This window comes from Callospermophilus lateralis, chromosome 15 (assembly GCF_048772815.1).
Source record: "Callospermophilus lateralis isolate mCalLat2 chromosome 15, mCalLat2.hap1, whole genome shotgun sequence".
Classification (NCBI taxonomy): Eukaryota; Metazoa; Chordata; class Mammalia; order Rodentia; family Sciuridae; genus Callospermophilus; species Callospermophilus lateralis.
The window spans coordinates 26,758,455-26,773,038 of record NC_135319.1 but is presented as its reverse complement, the minus strand read 5'-3'; the positions used below and the strand labels follow the sequence as shown (position 1 = coordinate 26,773,038).

The 14,584-nt window shown below is 37.3% G+C and overlaps 1 non-coding gene across 1 annotated transcript; it reads left to right on the top strand.

Moving 5' to 3' along the window:
* Nucleotides 1-7,683: 7,683 nt before the first annotated feature.
* Nucleotides 7,684-7,756, top strand: Trnav-cac (transfer RNA valine (anticodon CAC)). Its single transcript has one exon. It is a non-coding gene; the product is annotated as a tRNA-Val (tRNA).
* The last annotated feature ends 6,828 nt before the right edge of the window (nt 7,757-14,584 follow it).

Genomic DNA, 14,584 nt, shown 5'->3' with positions numbered 1-14,584 from the left:
GAGAGGTTTAATCTTCCCTGGTTGATGAAATTCCTGGGGAATCATGACAATAGAGTTCCTTTCGGAGGAGGAATCCTTAGGCAGGTAAGAAAGTTGAGAGAAAGCCTCTGCTATTCCCCCAGTGATCTCAGTTTGAAGAAAACAGCAAACCAAACCATGAACTTTGTGGTGGCATTTCCTGCTTTCAATTAAGGTGTTTTCCCACAGTAAGTCTCTAAGATGAGCCTCTGAGAAACAGTATCATATCTACTACTGCACACACTGCTCTTTTTCGATTGAGACAAACATTTCTCTTCTTTTACCCTAGGCTTTGTAGAATGACATTTAAATAATTACCCAATCAAACTTTTGAGGCAAACAGCCAACTATTTACTTCTTATATAAAACTAGAATATTTTCTTTCTTCATATGCCTGTTGTTTATTTATTTTTTATTTGTTCTAATTAGTTATACATGACAGCAGAATGCATTTTGATTCATTGTACACAAAGGAGCACAACTTTTCATTTTTCTGGTTGTACACGTTGTAGAGTCGTACCATATGTGCAGTCAGTCATACATGTACCTAGGGTAATGATGTCCATCTCATTGCACCATTTTTCCTACTCCCATGCCCCCTTCCCTCCCCTTTCCTCACTCCCCTTTGCCCAAAGTTCTTCCATTGTTCCTATGCCCCCTCCCCCCATTGATCAGCATCCACTTATCAGAGAAAACCTTTCATTTGGGGGATTGGTTTACTTTGCTTAGCATGATGTTCTCCATCTCCACCCATTTACCTGCAGATGCCATAATTTCATTCTTCTTTAAGGCTGAGTAATATTCCATTGTGTATATGTACTACATTTTCTTAATCCATTCATCTGTTGAAGGGCATAAAGGTTGGTTCCACAGTTTAGCTATTGTGAATTAAGCTGCTATAAATATTGATGTGCCTGTGTTACTATAGTATGCTGATTTTAAGTCCTTTGGATATAGACCGAGGAGTGGGATAGCTGGGTCAAATGGTGGTTCCATTCGAAAAAAACTAGAATATTTCTAAAGAAGAGAACCAGGATATGAGCAAGTCTAGAGATTCAATGCACAACATGAAGACTATAGGTAATAAAATTGTACTCTATTTAAGACTCATGCTAAATTAGTAGATTTTATAGGTTTGTTTTTGTTTTGGGTACCAGGGATTAAACCCAAGAGAGCTTAACCATTAAGCCACATCTCCAGACCATACTATATTCTATTTTCGAGGCCCAGTCTTTCTAATTGCTTAGGACCTTCCTAAATTGCTGAGGCTGGCTTCAAACTCAAGATCCTTCTGCCTCAGCCTCCCCAGTCACTGGGATTATAGGTGTACCTGGGTACAAGTTCTTGCCTCAAAAACAACAAAAGTGGGGCCAGGGGTGTAACTTAATGATAAAGTGCTTGTCTAGCATGTGTGAAGTCCAGTGTTCTGGGACACACACACACACACACACACACACTTATACTCTCTCTTAATTGTGAAATGGTAGATATATTAATTTGCTACACTAAGTAACCTTTTTTTAAATTAGTTAAATGTTTCCCATAACAATATTTTGTATAACTTTAAATACACACAAAAAATTATTTATACATATATATTTTTTCGATTGTGTGTTTTTTGTTTTGGGGGTACTGGGGATTGAACCCAGGGGTATTTAGCCACTAAACCACATCCTCAGACATATATATATATATATATATATATATATATATATATATATATATATATTTAAATATATATATATATTTAAAGACAGGGTCTCACTGAGTTACTTAGGGCCTCACTAAATCCTGCCTCAGCCTCCAAAGACTGATTACAGGCATTTACGGCTGTTCTCAGCCTATTTATTTGTATGTTTTTGATGCTAGGGATTGAATCTAGGGCCTCTCATATGCTAAGCATATGCTCTACCACTGAGCTATACCCCCAGCCCACAAAATTTATCAAAGAAAAGAAAGATTCAAAAAGAAGAAACAAAATTCACACACACACACACACACACACACACACACACACCCCTCCACATATCAGTCTATTTTTTTCAGTGCTGCGGTTGGAACCCAGTTGTTTGCACATGCCAAGCAAGTACTCTACCATTGAGCTATATCCTCAGCCTCAATGTATATTTATTTTATTAAATTAGTATTAATATACATGCTCTTTAATAACTTTTTTCTCTTAATGTATGGTGAACATTTTCCTACATCTTTAAATATATTCTTAAAATATAAATTCTACATCCAATTACGCTAGCTCGATACATTGTTGCTGGATGATTTCTAAACACCCAGCACTGAGAGCAGTACTTCCAGAATCCTGGTTCTCCTACTTCTAAGCTCTTTACCCTTAAATAAGTTACTCAACCTCTATAAGCTCCAATTTCCAGACCTCTAAAATAATGATGATAATATTATCTACTTCAATGCTTATGTGATAATTCAATAAGATAATACATTTAAAGTACTGATCAAGAAGGTTTCTAGCAGGTAGTAAACAATACTAAACACCATTGTTAGCATTAGTAATAATACTGTTAAGTTTGTCTCTACTGTACCTTTTGATGACATATATCATCTTCACCTAACAGGATTATTCCATTTTTGAGTAGGAATCCCCATATTCTTTTTTCTTCGGTATAGGGGGGTCATTAGTTTCAGGGCACATTAGCAACTATGTTAGTTTGGAAATAACCATTCCAGGCTTCATGTCCATCAATTAGGACACATAGTCTAACTTTACATTTTATCATAGTCATATCCCCTCTATGCCCTCCCATCCCAGCCAAACCTACAGAAGCCCTCCAATTCAAACTTACTTTTAGGAAGGGAATATTTCACCTAAGGACTATAAATAGGAAAGTGAAACAATAAACTGAAAAACAATATTTTAAAATTCTTTCATAAAACTGTTACCTTTCCCCACTTTTAGAAGCATTGACACTTAAAAAAAATGATCTGAAGCTTTCTGGAAAAATAATCAAGGTATAAATGAAATATACATTTTAATCTAAACACTGAAAAATGTGCAGAGAGAAATAATGTGGAAATATCACATGTAAATATTGATATGAATACTCTTTGTATGACTTTTCAAAAGCATCTTACTTAAACTTAGAATGGAACCACCATTTGACTCAACTATCTGACTCCTCAGTTTATACCCAAGGGACTTAAAATCAGCATACTATAATGGAACTTTAGATTGTGCAGAGGGAGTGAGGAGAGGGGTGGGGCTGTGGGGATGGAAAGACAGTAAAATGAGACAGACATTATTACCCTATATACAAGTATGATTACGCTACTGATGTGATTCTGCACCATGTACAGCCAGAGGAATGAAAACTTGTGCTCCATTTGTATACAATGTGTCAAACTGCATTCTACTGTCACATATAACTAATTAGAACAAATGAAAAATTAAATAAAAATACAACTGTAAATATATGCATACACACAAACATAAAAGTGCTGGAATAAAAACTTGAAAATAAAATGCAAAATGATACAAGTGGTCCAAGTGTTAAGAAAACCTAACAATGTCTTTTTTTATTTATAAAATATAAGTGGAATAAAACCTACCTGATTATAGGAAAACAAACAAGGAAACAAAGAGCATTTTACTTTATTTCCAATTTTTTTAAAAAACAAGTGTTTTGCTAGTATGCTTTAAATAAAATTTAACAAATGGTATTTTTTTAAATATTTTTTTATTTTTCAGTTTTCAGCGGACACAACCTCTTTATTTTTTTATTTTTATGTGGTGCTGAGGATTAAACCCGCGCATGCCAGGCAAGCGCGTTACCACTTGAGCCACATCCCCAGCCCACAAATGGTATGTTTTTTAAAGAAACATTGAGTACTGTAACTTATAGCATCTGGGTGTCCATCTTGCTTTTTAAATTGAATGATAAAGCCAGAGATAAGCTGAAAAACCCCATCTTCAGTAGTTTGAGTCTTTAAATCGAAGGTGCATTGTGATGTTTAACTAATGTGAAATACAGAAGTAGGAACATAATGCAAGCAGCTCATCTAACAGGGAAAAGGATGCAATATTACAATTCACCACGGGAAATTATTGGAAAAAAAAATTTACTATAAGGACAATACAAAACACTTTTTAGACAAAGTCAGTATTAAATTTTGACCTTAAGAAGCACTGCTCCAAGTACAATAATTGCTTTTTAAGATTCTCAGAATGAAAATGTGTGCTAACCACGAAGTAGAAGAATGGAAATTATTGTCCAATTCATATGCAGATTCTTAAACAAATCAATGAACATAAATTATATCTTATGGGAACTGAAAAACACTATTCCAGGAGGCATTGTTGCGGAATAAGCAATTAACCAATGGTTAAACTTATCAATGATTATTTGGAAGCTGAGTTTCTTTAGATAGTTTAAGATACAACCTCCAAGTTTCTAGAAACTTGCAGGCTGGGGGTTCAGCATCTTCAGGAGCAGCTGTTTTAATACACCTCAGATAAAATGTCCTTGACTTTTGTATTTCTGATGTTCAGAAAGTTGGTACCTGTATCATACAGAGAGCCTGCGCGTGGATGATACAGGCTCTCTGGATGATACAAGTACCAACTTTCTTTTAAGATTGAACGCAGGGGAAAACCTTACCCCTGACCTTTGTAGATGGGAAGGCGGCTGATTTATCCAACATCTAACCAAAATAAAAGGCAAGAAATGGGCATGTTTAGGCATTTTTCTTTAAGTAGCATTTTTTTTCTTTATGTATGAATCAGGATCCAAGCCAAAAATTATTGGCTAGAGTTCACAAACTCCACACGGATTTAGGAATCTGGTTTGAAGATAATGCAGCCAGATCCAACACTGGAATTATGCTGCAGAACTGGTCTGATGACCATACCCTGGCATCACTGGGCTAAGTCACTGTGATTAGCACCTCCAATTTTACCAACATTGATAAGCCTGTCTTAAGAAATAATTTTCCACTGGTGTCGTGCATTTCTGCACATCTTTCAAGTAGAAGCACTTATTGCATTTGTTCCAGATTATCTTTTCAAGGATGTTTGTATAGTAAAAGCCTTAGAAGGTGGAGACAGTATTTTCCTACAGAGAAAGGGTAGGCATGAGTACTGCCCACAATAAAAGATCCAGGTTCCTTTCCTATAACACACCCACCACACTTTTAGACATCTAGCCAAACTCAGTCACATCACTCCCGTGAAAACTGGGGTCAAGGGGAATAGGTGTACACGCTGAGGTTGGCCTTGCTTAATGTACCATGAGTAACAGAGTCTTTGTGTCCCTGACCCGAGGGTCTTATGCTTTTTACCAGCATTTCGAAAACTGGCTACTTCTTAGCCTACAAGTAGCATAAAATCTCTAACCTTTCACAATCCTTGCACTTTTATGCTAGAACTGTTGCCATCACTACTTTTAGAAACTGGAAGTAGACACCAGAATGCAGTGGCAGAGCCTCAACTTCTTTTCTTCAGAGTTTCCAATGCTGAGCCCAGGTGTCAGATGCTTCTAATTGTAAAATAACAGACAAATGTCCACTGTGTGGTAGTCTCACTCTGCTTCTTAAATTGACACATAGTAGCAATTTTTAGGACTTCTTCAGAGATTAGTTCCAAAGAAAGGGATCTATAATATCCCACAGAGAAAGGCTTTAAATTTCAGGCTCTTAGCAGAGTTGTTTATGGCATTTCGCAAACATATGCCAGATGGCACTCTCAGTGTTAAATATACTTCTGCTTTCTTCTAACTGAATTGAATGAAGTCTTCATTTATTTGTTTGTTTTTTACTCATGGCCTGTCCATAGGAGGGGAAATCAGCACACATCAGAATCCCTCTAGGAAATGAGAAGGAATCAAACCAGACTCCAGGTTTTACTATCATGCTTTTAAAATAAGATGGTTTCCTATGATGCTGGGGATGAGTCAGAGCTGGCATCAGGCCTAGCTAAATGTGTCTGGGTCATTCTATTCCCTTAAGAGGGATCCAGTCATCACCACCTGGGAAAACAAGAGGGGAGCAAAACTGAGGATGGGAACTCTTCAAGTTGGTGAGGGAATAGAGAAAGAGCACTTACGGGACAAGGTTCTAGGGGTCACATTTGTTGGGAACTAATTATATGTTTAAATCCTTGTCCTGTGGAAGGCTTGACTTGTGTGTGTGTAGGTGGGTGGGAGGCTCATGTGTGCAGGAGGTTATTTTTAACTTAAGAGCAGCATATGTATGGGAACATATACAGACTATAAATTCAATTAATTAAACTAAAGTGAACACGTCTGTGAAATCATAACCCAGATCAAGAAATGGAATATTTCCAACACCCCAGAAATTTTCCTCTCAAGTGCTTTCTCTTTATTCCTCAAAAGTAACCATTATAGTAATTCTAGTGTCATGTACTAGTTTGCAATTTCTTAAATTTATTTTTTAAAGGGGCTAAGAACTGGGCACAGGGAATGCACCTGTAATCCCAGCTATATGGGAGGCTGAGGCAGGAAGATCTAGAGTTCAAGACCAGCCTGGGCAATATAGGGAGACTCTGTTTCAGTGAAAAGAAAAAGGGAGGGGGCGGCTAGGAATAGAGCTCAGTGGTAGAGTGCTTGCCTAGGATGAGTGAAGCCCTGGGTTCCACTCCCAACAGGGAAACAGCAAATTAAATCTACCTTAAGTCCCTTCTTGGGAACTTTATGATCCCAAAGAAAATAGAAATATCATTGGTTCTTGTAGAGACAAATATTTTCATAAACATTATCTCTGGTTTGTTCTATTGAAAACTTATTTATCTTTCCAAAATGTTTCCTATAAGTGCTTTTCTCTCTTCTCCTATTAAAATAGTATATAAACTGTGAATTCCAACTCCCTTGGAGTTACTATCATTGAGGTTTACCATGTGTATGCTGTTGAACAGTAAAGAAGCTGTTTTTTCTTCTATTAATCTGTCTTTTGAAGTTTTATTGTAGAGACAAATGAGGCAAGGCACTGAAGGTAACAGGAAGTAGTTTTATTTGGCTACAACCAGGTTCAGAAGGCACAGCTTTTGCTGTAATCAATTAATACCCTGAACCGTGAGTTTTATATCCAGCATATAAGGGAAGGGGCTCAGAAGTTCACATAAAAGCAGCTTTTTCTTTCACTATTTTGGGCAAGTTAACCCATCAAGGACAACACCTAAGAAGGGGAGAGTTTCTTCTCCCCTTTCTTTCCTCCCCCTGCCAGCTGTCACCATGGAGCCCAATTGTAACTTTTCTTAAAAATTTAGACATCTCTGCAAAGCCCAGCTCAAGGCCAGAGGCCTTTTTTGCCCAGTTCTACAAAGTACTATACTGGATATGTTTGTGAAAAACTAGTAAGGGGGTGTCCAGCACCTGGAGTGCTGGTATCTTCCCGGCCAGTGAACAAGTAAAACAGGACAACACAAAAAAAGGAAGTTTATCTATGTTGGACTCTTTTACAGAGACTCTTTTGCTGACAGTCATAAAATCAGCCATGGTGAAGAGGGCTTTTCTGTGGAGAAAGGGGGTGCCACTTCAGTTTAATTCACAGGCCCTGGTGACAGAACATAAGAAGACAGAGGATTAGAGGAAATAATTTTTTCTTCCCTTAATTATTGCATTTCTGTCTGTGTTGTGTTCATAAGGATGAGACTTTTCCCCCCTTAAGAACCAATTTCATGCTGGGGATATAGCTCAGTTGGTAGAGTGCTTACCTCACATGCACAAGGCCCTGGGTTCAATCCCCAGTACCACCAAAAAAAAAAAAAAAAAAGAACCAATTTCACTTCCTGGGGGAGCAATGTCAGCCCCACTGAGAATGTCTGATTTAAAATAAGAAAAAAAAACCCAAATATTGATAGTTAAGGAATAAAATTGTAGTGTCTAGGAAATTTAGTAAGTCAAAATCCTAGAATCAACCATTCAGACATAAGCCTGTTCATGCTCTTATTTCACAGATTTCTTATCATAAGGGATCTTTTAGACTTCATGCCCACAATCCAAATGAATACGAAACCCTGGCCTCCAAAGCATTCATGAGAAAGTGAGTGTAGCTGTTGAAAGAGTAGGAGTGATAAGGTAGAGGGTATTATTTCTTCTACAACTTCATTCATTTTATGTGAAAAATCTTTAGAATCTCAAATTCAAATACATTTAAATACAAGTGTAAAACTGTATGTGAAGCCAGATAAAAATGTTAAATTTGTCACTGTACTACTTCTGTTCCAGGCTTTTGTGTGGGAAAGATAAAAATATCATCTTTACTCAAAGTGGCTCTAAGACCTCCAGCTTCAGAATCATCTGGAAAGCTTAATACACACAGGTCTTCAGGTCCTCACCTAGAGACTCTAGCTCACTGCCTCTGTGAGTGTGGGAATTTACATTTAAGCAGGCTCCCAAGTTATTCTCAAGTACATTACATAAATAAAAATGTGATACTAAGGCCATGACAGAGAAAATGCATAGAGGGACTGTGTGTGCCAGACACCAAGAGAGCCTGCATATCTCAAGGAAGGGGAAATCCCAGGGAAATCAACCAATACCAATTTATTTAGTCGTGTGTGTGTGTGTGTGTGTGTGTGTGTGTGTGTGTGGTATCAGGGATGAAACCAAGGGCACTTAACCACTGAGTCATATCCCCAGCCCTTTTTACATTTTTTATTTTGCAATAGAGTCTACTAAGCTGCTTCGGGTCTCACTAAGTTGCTGAGGCTGTTTTGAACTTGTGATCCTTCTGCCTCAGCTTCCCAAGCCGCTGAGATTACAGATGCATCCACCATGCCTGGCTTCAAAGTCTTAAAAAGTATGGCTCAGACTACTTACAATTTGATTTAAAAAAAAAAATAGACTGTGATTTTTTAAAATATATTTTAAAACTTATGTAGAATCCCTACATAAGCATCATATATGTGGCTTGAATCATAACTGTGGATGTAAGAAATATAAAATAGGGGAGGGGGGGAAAGACTAAGAACATTGAAATCAACTTCTGCAAGTTAGTATGCAAGCATCTCCATAAAGTGGTAGGCCATGAATGAAGCGCAGGTTTCTGGCATGTAAGTCTGGTACAAGCTGTGTAGTTCTTAGCATTTTGAAAGCAATTTTAAAGTCAACATATTAAGAAGTACCATTTCAGATTAGTGAGTAGTCTGTTTACTTCTTGTGATGGGTTTGTAATTGATAGAAGAAAAGAAAGAACGCTTTGATTTCATAGAGTGGTACATGATACAACTTCCTATTCAAGGATAAATGGTTGGTTGGAAAGACCTGGGCCTAGCCAAGAACTGGGGAAGTAGGTCAGCTTCTAAGAGGAAGGACAGGAATTCGGCCAACTACAATATGACAGACATGACCTTAATAACAATTTAATTGGAAAAAGAAAAAGAAAAAAAAAGCATATGCAAGGCCTTGGATTCAATCCCCAGGACTGTAAAAAATAAAATAAAACAAGAAGAAGAAATTTGAAAAGAAAACTCCTTTCCCCATTCACCAAACAATTCTTTATGATAATTCAGATCAAAAAAAGTGACAAACTCTGCCAAAACTTGAGACGGTATTTTACAAATCAGAGTGTAATATAATACAATAAAGGGTAAGGCTCTACCAGAGAATTGACATACATTATCTCTTCTTTCAGGCTTAAAAGGCACCAAGAGTAAAAGCACATTATTGTGCAAAGTATAAAGTAGGCAGCCTCTTCATCCTAGGTCAGAGTAGCAAACTCACACCTGTGGTTTGTCTCATACTGTGAAACTGGCTTTACTACAAAATAGGAAGAGGCTTACAATTAAAGTCATCCAGCAGATCCCTGAGTCACGGGAAGAGTAGTAGATAGTTTGCAGAAGTAGGTGACTATTTCCAGAAATAGTCACTCAATACAACAGGATTTATCAGTAATAGAGTTACTTCCTAGCTTTTTTCTTCCTTTTTTTTTAAGTAACAAGAAATGTAAATGAACTCCCTTGTCTCAGGTATGTTAGAACATCTCAAAAATTAGGAAACATAAATCATAGCATTCCAATGACCAGAGAACCTTGAGTATGACATGTACTCTTTATGTTTCCATTAAAACATGTGATGGCAACTAATGCCGTAAGTACACAGTAGGTGATGACACAAAAATAGAACACACTGAGGAATTAAGTGTTGCATAAATGCTGAGCAATTAAATGACCTATTTTACATTTAAACTCACAACATGGATATTTTTATTTTAGGAGCTGGCTGACACCAGTTACCCCTGCATTATCAAAACTTTCTTATTTACTAGGAAAATTCAAAATTGATTTCAAATTTGATGAGATTTTTTTTCAAGTTTGGGAATGTTAAAGTAATACCACATTAAAGTGGAGACCAGGCCTGAAGAATCCCTGGACAGACAAAGCCAGATAGGCCTCATGAGTGTCCTTAATCTTGCCTAGTTTACAAACAAAAGCACAACTTAACTGGGCTCTTTCTTGTACATTCTTATATTAAAGAAAAAATGAAATTTAAGGTTAGCCCAATCATAAATTACCAGATAACTGGAGACTAGAATAGACCAACTGAGGCAAGGGCATAACCAATTTTTTGCTTTACTTCCATGTTTACCCCTGGAAAGCCTTCACCTTGCATTCCCTCTCAGGACCTCCAGAATCACTTCTGGTTTTGAGCTGCCCAATTTATGGATCACTGTTGGCTCAAATGAACTATTTAAACATTATGGAGCCTCAGTATGTCTTTGAAAAAGATTAAAGCTTCTATACTAGTGTAAAGAAACAATTATCATTGCAATTTGGCCTCTGAATTCTGTATTTAATTTAACAAAATAAAAGCATTCACCAGCAGGAGAATTATGGAAAGAGATGGACGATATAGAGGTGGGAAAAAAAGACTGTTCCATTTCTTATACTGAGGATTATTAATCTATCATTAATGACCAAAAATTATAATCTCAAGTGTAATTTCTGCTCTAAAGCCCAGAATCAAATAACAAGCTTCCTTTTGGAATTCCCACTCACCTATGTCCTTTAAACAAAATTTGTAAATCTGAACTGGTTCTCTCCCTAGCCCTTCCCTGCTCTTGCTCTTCAGTGTTTTTCATTTCTGTGAAAAGAGTCAAAATCTATCAAAACTCCCAGCCAGACATACGCACACAATTCTTGCTCTCTTTCCCATGTCCTTTTTTTTTAGAGGAGGTGGAGGGATGTGAGGGGTTGCGGGGGTGTAGGGAGTCAAGGGGTGTGGGTAGTCGTGGGATGTTGGGGGTTGGGGGACATGGCAGAGGGGTGTTGATGATCCAACACAGGGCCTCGCACATGGTATTCAAGCACACTACCACTGAACTACATCCCTAGCCCTCTCATGTGTCTTATATCAGATGCATAATTCCTATTATTTTTAGCTCCTAAACATTTCCAGAGTACTGTGTTAGTTAGGATCCAGAAAAGAAAAGCACACTAGTTATTGAAACCAAATGAATTTAATATAAGGAATTGGTAAGTAGATATTGGAGGACTGAAAAACACAGACAGCAGTACCAGGGTAACAGAGGTACCACCAGAGATTGGAGTTAATAGAACTGAGAAAAGGGCCCTGAAATTCTGGGACTCAAGCCTTTATATTCTGGCTGCTGTTGGAACCTCAGAATCTCCAGGGAGGAGTTGCCTATATGGGGTTGAGTGAGTGACAGCTGGGGCTGCCCCCTCTGAAGGGTATGAGCAGGCTGGTTCTGGGTGTGTGGCAAAAAGCTGGACCCATTCCTGTTTCTAGGATGAAGGGCCATTGCCAGGATAATGCTGATAGGATCAGAAAACACATAGGAATGAGTATGTGTCTTTTCCTCTTTAGCTTTATGATTTCAGGGGGTAGGAGTAGCTTTCAGAGCACCAATGTCAGTATCACAGAATGAAAGATGATAGAAAAGTGCTTTTGATGGTAGGAAATAATAGCCCAATAACTCATTGTCAATAAAGTCAGTTATTTCTACCTTCTAAGCTCTAGCACTCATCGTATACTCCATCCTTGTGGCTGCTCTCCTGATTTGGATTACTGTGATCTCTCAGTTGGCCTAATGCATTCATGCATCTACTAATTGATCTGGGTGTTTCCTTTTGCCTATGTTGAATTCACCATTTACATAACAGATTGACCTTTGTTCTCTATATAAAATTCTAATCATGACAATTTCTTAGTTAAATCCCTCCAATGGGGCCATTAAACAATATTTGAGGGTGGAGATTTTAGGGTAAAGCACTGAGTTTCTGTGTAGTACACTCAGCCTGATAAGCTCTACTGAACCCTTCTTGAAGGAAGTTTTAGGAACAGACCCTACAGGAGCCAGTCATTCTGCACTGAGAACTGGATGCTGGTCAGCTGAGTTTGGCCACATCTATAGCCACGATCAAATGAATGTTGACATTATTTCTTGACAGAAGACATTCATGTGTGAAAGTAATTTCCTAGAAGTTCTTTTTCTTGATTTGTCTTTGTAATTATAGGCTCAAATTGCTAGAGAGTGTATCCTGAATGCTTTTTTATAAATGATTTGTTCAGCTGGGCGTAGTGGTACATGCCTATAATCCCAGCAGCTCGGAAAGCTGAGGCAGGAAGATCATCAGTTCAAACCCAGCCTCAGCAATTTAGTGAGGCCCCAAGTAACTCAATGAGACCTTGTCTCTAGATAAAATGTATATGTATATTAAAAAAAGGGTCTGGGGATATGTCTTAGTGGTTAAGTGGCCCTGGGTTCCAATCCTGGTACAAAAACAAACAAACAAACAAATAGAAAACCTCAAAAACTGATTATCAGATTTTTTTTTCAGAAATATTTCACTATACTCCATTCTAACATTCTATAATTATCAAGCACTCTTCCTTCAGCTCTACTTCACCTGTTGGCTTAGACCAGAGTTTTACACTAGTTTGAAATGAACAATTCTTTGCTGTGAGAATTCATCCTGTGTACTGTAAGATGTTGAGCAGCATTACTGGGCCTTTCCCCACTGAGATATCAGTAGCAAGCTCCCATGCCTAGTTGTGACCACCAAAAGTCTCTCCAGACATTGTCAAATCTTGAGTCTCAATTAAATAACACATTTTCTTTTTTTAGTATAACTATGTCCCATTCAGTATTGCAGATATGTATCTGAAATTCCAATAAAACTGAACTTTCTGTGTCTTTTTTTGCTACATCCAGAAATCTACTTGGAGGCAAAAATACCCCTGGTTCATACTCACTGGTTTAGAATAAATGCAAGAATTTTATCAATTGCAGTGAGAAAATTTGCCCTTTTTTGTTTTGTTTTTAGTTAATCCTACATTGAAACACTTAATCTTTTGTCATTATAATAAGTATTGTTCCCTTAGAACTAGATGACATTAAGGAAGACATGCAGAATCCAATTAAACAAATTGTGATCCTGATAGAAAACTAAAGAAACCTTCAGCTCAGTGTTCAAAGAGGAGGATGAGGCAAGGAGAAGCAGCTAGTAGCAATCGTAGCAAAAAGGCTGTGAGGATGAAGAATTCTGTCCACACAGGTTAGTTCAAAGAGGCTACAGGGACTTCTTTTTATGCAAAAGATTAGCATCAAAGAGTGAAGTACCTAGGAAGACCAATGTTTCTCTAAGTTCATTGGAAGACACTGAAATGTGTTAGGAAACTAAGGAAATGCACAAGCAAGCCAAGCCAAAGAGGAAATGGCTGCAATGTTGGTGGGTATTGCAGGCTTCCATTTCCTCCAACAGACAAATTGCTAATTCTTAAACTCCAAAGAAGTGGCCTCACTGTCTACTCCACAGAAGAGTGTGCGAATCCTGTTATAATAATTATAAAAATAACTCACTGTGTCCATTAGCAGAGTAGGAAGAATTTCTGTGAACAGCTGTAGGCACAGGTCTTGGATTTGACCCTAATCTTTGGCCTCTAAGGAACCTTATTTGACTGGGAAAATCAGATCAATTTGCTTGGGAAGCACTGTTTCTTTAAACTGCTTCTTTCATGGGAATGTGCATGTGTGTGGGTGTGTGTGTTTTATTTCCAGGGAAGTTAAAAATAGTACAACTGATGATTACGTTAAGTAAAGAGAAAATGCACGAGTATTGGAATTACGTGTAGTAAATAAAATGTTTACAAAGTTTAAGAAATTTGGCATATTAGCATGTTTAACCAAATAAATTGATGACTCAATTTAAATGCATAATAATTGACTTTAGTTGAGAGGAGAAAAGCAGTCTCTAAAGGACAGGAAGGATTGGGGTGCGGCAGGATACAGAAGGTTGAATAATGGTACTAAAACACAGAAAGAAGGAATAAATTCAAGCATTCTACAACTAGAGATGGAAATGCTACTTACTCTTGGTTGTATGATTATGAATTATATATGTGTATCAAATTATCACATCATAGCCATAAATGTGTATAATATCACATATCAATTTAAAAATTTAAATGAAAAGTACATTTATTATTTTATAAGACTGTTTAAATAGCTGGCAAAGTGATACTTGTTAGTAATAACTTTTGGGGAATTTAAGTATTATTTGTCAAACCCTTTACAGGCACATACAGCTAGCTCTCCTGAGTGAATTTGTTATAGTTTTTCC